The sequence below is a fragment of the Mastomys coucha genome, unplaced genomic scaffold (genome assembly GCF_008632895.1).
Source record: "Mastomys coucha isolate ucsf_1 unplaced genomic scaffold, UCSF_Mcou_1 pScaffold4, whole genome shotgun sequence".
Taxonomy (NCBI): domain Eukaryota; kingdom Metazoa; phylum Chordata; class Mammalia; order Rodentia; family Muridae; genus Mastomys; species Mastomys coucha.
Window position 1 is genome coordinate 56763900 of NW_022196910.1, and position 7250 is coordinate 56771149.

The following is a 7250-nucleotide window of genomic DNA, read 5'->3' on the forward strand; positions in this document are numbered from 1 at the left end:
CCCCCCAGCAAAGCTTACTCTCCCCCCAGCAAAGCTTACTCTTCCCCCAACAAAGCTTACTCTTCCTCCCCAGCAGCCGCCAATGGCCAATGTCTTCTCAGCTAAGCATGGCACATTGTGCCTGTCTCCTCAAACTGAGCTGGGATTATGTCTGCTTGACATTCCACAGTTCTTCAGAATGCTGCTACTGCCACTGTGATTCCATATGTGCAACATCTGTGTTGTATATTGAAAATGGTGGGATTCTTGGAGTTATTTACCACCTCTAGCTCTTACAATTTTTCTGTCCCTTTCCACAATGACTCCTGTGCCTTTGGAGGTCAGACTGGTGTAGATACCCTATTTAGGGCTGAGGACTCTGCTTGCTTCTATTCTCTGCAGGGTGACCAGTTGTGAGTTTTCATGTTAACTGCTATCTACTGCAAGAAGAAACTTCTCCAATAAGTGCTGAGAGGTACACTAATTTATAGGTATAGAATTGTCATTAAAATTACTTTGTTATATCTATTTATTAGAATGATAGTAGTTGGTAATCCCCTAGGGCTTATGACTTTTCTGTGGCAGACTTTTGACCCCAGTAATGATGCCATAGGTGTGTTTCATTGTAGGAGCAGACCTTAAATCTAATAAAAAGTGAATGGTTATTATCATAACATTCATGCCATTCCTATACCATTGGGAATATCTTGCTGATCATCTTTTTTATTTCTTGTGGGTTCAGAGCTGAGTAAATTGATAATTACTATGCTCGTCCAATAACATCAACACCTTTAGCACTATGAAACCTAACCTGCTGGGTTACCAGAATGCATCAACACCTTTAGCAGTAGAAACCTAGCCTGCCTGAGGACCAGCTTCATTTCTCTATGTTGTGATTCAAGTGTGTGGTGGTTTCAGGGATAGTGTCTTACCATCAAATCCTGAGGCTAACCAAGAGCATTAACAATAACCTGCAATGTCTGGGTAGTCTATGTAACCTGTTTGGCCAACAAGTATAAAAAAGGTAATCCAGTCCTTACACTGGGCCTTTTATTTACTAGCCTGTGTGTCTGGTATGGGCATTGTAACTTCATTTAGGCTCTTTTATATATGGATATGTATAGATTTTAAGAAGTTTTATAGTAATGAGTTTCCAGGTAAATTTTCCATGAGACCTTTCATGTTAGTTATCCTTCCCTATACTTAATTAGTAAGGCAGTAGGACTAATCAGATCTCATGAAATTAAAAAAAAAGTACAGAAAAGCACACCATCATTTAACTGAAAAGGTATCCAGTAGAACAGGAAAAATCTTTACTAGATATACATCTGACAAAGATTTAGTAACTAGAAAACACAAAGAACTCAAAATTAAAAAAAAAAAACTAAACAAAATACAAGACATTAAACTAAACAGAGAATTACCAAAAGATAAAACACAAATGACTTAGAAAAAAGTTTCTAATGTTCAATATCCTTAACCATCCAGGGAAATAAAAATTAAAACTACTTTGAATCCATATGGCAACTCCTTGGAAGTTGAGAATCGATCTATCTCAAGACCCAGCTATACCACTCTTGGGCATATACCCAAAAAGATGCTCCATCCTATCACAAGGACACTTGCTTAACCATGTTCATTGTAGCTTTATTAATAGTAGCCAGAAACAACAAGCAACCTGGATGTCCCTCATCTGAAGAATGGATATAGAAAATTTAGTACATTTACACAATGAAGTATTACTCAGCTGTTAAAAACAATGACATCATAAAGTTTGTAGGCAAATTGATAGAACTAGAAAAGATCACCCTAAGTGACATAACCCAGACCCAGAATTACAAATATGGTATGCACTTTCTTCACAAGTGGACATTAACTGTAAGAAAAGGATAATCATGCTACAATCAAAGACCCAGAGAGGCTAAGTAACAAGAAGGCCTCAAGGTGGGGAGAGGGAAGGCACATGGATCTCCCTGGGAAGGGGAAATAGATTTTGCAGGAGGACTGGGAATGGGAACAGGAAGAATCAGTCGTGGGGTGGGAGAGACAACTGGAATTTGTGGACTTTTGTGGGCTGATGTAGAAACCTGGTGCAATGGAAAGTCCCTGTAATCTATGAGAATGATCCTAGTGACCTTCCTAGTAATGGGGGATACTATGTTAGAACTGGCCATCTTCTATAAGCAGACAAGGTTCCCAGCAATGGGAGCAGGACTTCAATGCAGCCGCAAAACCCTCCTCATACAATCTGTCCTGTCTGCAAGATGTACTGGGTGATGGTGGTGTAGAACTCTAGTGAGTGGGCAACTAATCATTGGTCCATCTGACCAATGATTTCATGAGACCTACCCCATGAAAGGGAGCTCAGGCCTCACACTGCCAGGAGAGAGAGAGAGAGAGAGAGAGAGAGAGAGAGAGAGAGAGAGAGAGAGAGAGAGAAGAGAGAAGAGAAAGAGAGCAAGAGAAGAACAAAGAGCAAGAGAGGAAGAAAGGAAGCAAGAGAGAGGGGAGGGGGTGAACCATCTTTTATATTGTATGAGATGTGGCTATCTGTGGGGAGGGACATGCCTAGCTGTGGTCAAATGACTGGGGTAGGGTCCAGCTAGAATGCTGGGAGCTTGGGGCATTGTCTACCTGATAGAGCACACATCTCCTGTGGAGGCAGCTGTGAGAGGTTGTGACTAAAACAGGGGCCAAAGATTCAGGAGTTCTGGCTGAACACCTACTGTCCTTTGTGATCAAAAATTGTCCACTGGGTGCACCAGGGTTGTAGGCCTATTACTTGCCTGATCCTAGGTTGCTTGAACAGCCCACTGCCCTACAGCTTGGTGTTGACTGGGATCATCTTATAACAGTAAGTCTTTCAAATAATTCTGGGTGAAACCATGAGATGATTCCCAAGCTCAGAAACACAACAACTATCTTCCATATAAATGGAAAATCTAACCTAGGATCACCACAGACAGAGATGGATAGAATAGACTACTTTAGACTCCAAGTCTGACTCAAGACCAGAATTAAATTATATAGCTATTAAAGGAAATGTAATGTTGAGGGAACTTGAAGATCAACGTCTCTGTGGCCTTCCATCCAAGATGTTTGCCTATACTAAGACCACTGCAGTATGCTGGTTGTAATGTAGACCTCAAGTTGAATTTGTGAGGGAATTATGAATTCATATGTGTCTAATATAGGCTTGTGTGTTTTCATACTTGGCACCTGCTGGTGTTACACTTCTGGAAGGCTGTGAGACATTTAGGAGATAGATGTTGGACGAAAGAGATTACTGGAGGCAGACCTTGTATACTATGGATCAGCCTCAGTATGTTTATCTCTGATTCCGGACTGCTGATGTAAGTATCTACATAGCTCATACCCTGGTTACCAAAGCCTTGAGCTAATCCCCAACTATTCCTTCCCTGTTTTGATGAACTCTAACCCCTTAAACTGTTAGCAAAATATAAAACCTTATGTTTTAGTTGTACCTTTCATGTATTCTGTCACAATGATGAAAAATATCAAAAACTGATATCAAGAAGTAGGTGACTGTTATAAATAAATATGAAAATGTGGCTCACGGGATTTTGGAACTAGTTTGTGGGTAAATAGTCAAAAGTATAGAGATGTAGGCTAAAGGAGCCTTAGAATACCAAAAGTAGAACTTAATGAGTTATTCCAGTAGATATTTGGAAAATCAAAATGTCAACAGAAAACCAAACAGTAAATACCACGTTCCTGAAGTTTCAGAGAGGAACAAAGACTCTATTAAGAAGCAAACCATAGTCTATCTATGCTATATTCTGGCCAAGAATCTGGCCACATCCTATCCATTTTCTGGACATTGGGGTGAGGATGAATTCAGATTTGTTTAGAGAAAAACTATGTTAAGACAAGGTACCATTCAGGCAACTGCAAAGCTAGTATTGATTGCCTTTAGAAAAGTTTATGACTACAAAAAATATCAGTAAATGCTTAGGAGATTAGTGCAATTAAGGAACAACCTTGTACTTTCTACTAGAACAGTAGGAGAACAACATTAAATCCACAGAAAGTCCAGGACTCTCTGACCTACCATGACTGCCTAGGAAAACACTTTTCTAAAGTTAGTGCTCTGGCCCCTGGAGACCAGAGGCCAATAAGGCTGTTTGGAAAAGCTGGCATACATCTTGAGCTGGGCAGCAGAATATGACACTGATGTTCATGTAGTACTGACTCTTCATACATTCAGGTCACAAGATTTGTGGGTCATAAGGACTTGAAATAATTTCCCAGAAAACTAATGAAACAAGAAAATGTGTAGCATGATCTGGTGTGACAAAGACCAAGTATTCTGCCTTACCTATTATAAAGTTGATCGTATATGGATCATTGTTCAGATGTTGTTTCTACAGAGGTATAATTACTGAAATGTAGTTCTAGAATTCATAAACTCTCCCTGCACATTGATACTTTGTATCCTAACTATATTTTGTTGGTTTAAAATATGATCTCTGATCACCCTCTGAGTATCCTGGAAAAAACTGGATATATTATTGAGGTGTGTTCTATTAGCTTATGGAGAGGGAGTACAACACACATAACCCCTGCAAATTAAATTTGAAATATTAGTTAATGAAAAAGCTAGAGTTAATAGAAACCAGGAATGAAGAAAACCCACAAATGTCAGGAGAAATGGAGAAAGAGATCTGAACAAGTCTCAATTTAAAGTCTTTAAAAAATATATTATCCTTCCCACCTCTACCTGAAGCAGGCAGGTGAGCCAGCCCCTAGAGCCTTAGAGTCCCTGCCTCTCACCTGGGCAAAGCTGGAGAGCTGACCTTGGTGCTAATGGTATGGGAGTGCTGGAGGGTTGATCAATTCAGTTTCCACCCAGGCCTAGATCCAGAACTCTGAGTTGGCCCACCCCAATATCTACCCCAACTACGAACTATTAGAGCACATGAAAGGGCCAGTCCTGCAGGTCCAAGACTGAAAGATCTAAACATATGGCAACAACAGAATATCTGAAAGGAATACCTTTGAGGATTAAATTAATGGTGTAGCAGAAACCGGAGGCCTCAACCAGACCAATGACTCATTTCAATAGATATTTGCAAGGAAAGCTGTTTGAGCAAAAGGATACACTATATAATACACTGTAGCTTCCATGCTAAAACATTTGTTGTTGCTATTGTTTTATTTTTATTTTATTTTGATTTCTTTGCAGGGAGGAATTGTAAGTTTGAACAAATGGAGAGATGAGTGGGATTAGAGTATGTGGTGTGAAATCCACAAAGAATCAATAAAAAGTTGAAAAATTGTGGATCTCACAAATCCTATGATATGGTGTATTTTACCATCACTAAAAGAAAATAGCCATATGGAAGCATCTGTTTATGAAGTAAATTTGCTTTTATAAAGAGAAAAAATATATATTACGGAAGAGAAATATACATGATAGGAGTTTTCAAAAGTGCTGCTTTGTCTTAAAGATGTTTGCCCTTTTTCTTATAAAAAATTAATAACAACTACACTGCTCACAATTATAGATATGACAGGGAAAAGATACAAGATTAACTTCTTCCTTCCTTAAGCTTTTATATGACTTATCCTTTATATTAATATGTGGGACTTCCTACAGTTTAGTTTCTTTTGAAATGGTTTAGAGTATAATTGCTCTATCTATTTTCATTAATGCAATAATGGAATTAAATAGGCTAATATCCACCTTAAATATATTTTTAAAAAAGGCAGAGGAATAAAACTTTCTTAAACATGAACTAAATTTTTGATATTTCTACACAAATATCTTGAATTAATTATTCTTATATAATGTATCAACTCTTACATTTTAACTCAGAGATTTTTTTAAAATTTTTAATTAATTTCCATTGACAGTTACTCCTAGCTTTAAAACCTTTCAATGACCATCACATAAGGAATTGAATGTACATGTTTTATGTATTTGTATTATTTGTACCTGAAAAGAATATAAGGAGAAATTGTGAAGTGTAATATAGATTAAAAATACTACATTTTCAACATGCAATTTTCAGTTCATAAATATTTTCACAAATAGAGAATTCATATATACATAAGCATAAGCAAAAACTTAATTAAAATAGGAGATACAGTGGATGGAAGCAGCCAGAAGGTAATAAATCCAGCTTGAAGATAATTTCTCTGTGATGCTATCATGAAAAATATTGAGACGATTTTCTTGAATGTTAAAAATTGAGAGCCAGTCAAAATGTGTAGGTCCCCAACACTGTGCATTTCAAAATACATTTATGTCATATCAGAAATCAAAATAATATCTCATTGTAGCCAAGCAAAAAGACTTTCCTGAGTTATGAAACTTTAAAGGATGTTTAAAGTGCAGGCGACTCTCTTGAAGACAGGTCCAGAAGAAAAGTATAAACTCATGCAAGCAAAAAGATTAATAAATAAACTTCAGGGCTGGATAGATTACTCAGTGGTTAAGAGTATATCCTGCTTTTCCAGAGGACTTGAGTTCAGTTCTTAGTATTTGCACCTGAAGGCTTCCCACCTATAACTCTAGTTCCCAGAAATCCAATGTGTTTGGCCTATACAGGCATCCACACTCACATACACATACACAACTCAGACATTCACATTATTAAAAATAAAATAAAATATTTTAAAGGAAAGTTAAATTATATTGCATATTGTTCATATGTTTGCCTCATTGGCTCTGGAATTTTTGCAAATCTCTTGTTAATATTAACAAAATGGGGTCTGTCAGGGCTGGTGTCCAGAGCAGACCTTAGGTGCAAGTTCCACAGCCAGTTCCACAAGACCTAGAGAAACTTCCACTCCCAGGCACTCTGACACACCCAGGATCAGAGGTGAGGAGGAACCAACATCTGTCCCAACACTGGGAGTAACTGGGACCAGCAGGACCAGACACATAGGAACCCCACCAGCCCAGTGACTCAGGTTCCTTCTGGTCTGTTTGGATTGGTGTCCTGAGCAGACCTTGGGCACAGGCTCCGCAGCCAGTCCCACAACACACAGAGCAAGCCCCATTCCCAGCTGATCTAACAAGCCCAGGATCCCAGGATCCCAGAATCAGAGGATCCCAGAGACAGTTTGACTCTGCAGAGTTCTGACACAACCAGGATCACAGGAAGGACAGGTTCCAGTCAGATTTAGCAAGGGCAGTAGCACTAGAGATAACCAGATGGTGGTGGAGGGGGGAGAGTAAGAAAATAAACAACACAAACCAAGGTCACTTGGCATCATCAGAACCCAATTCTCCCACCAAAGCA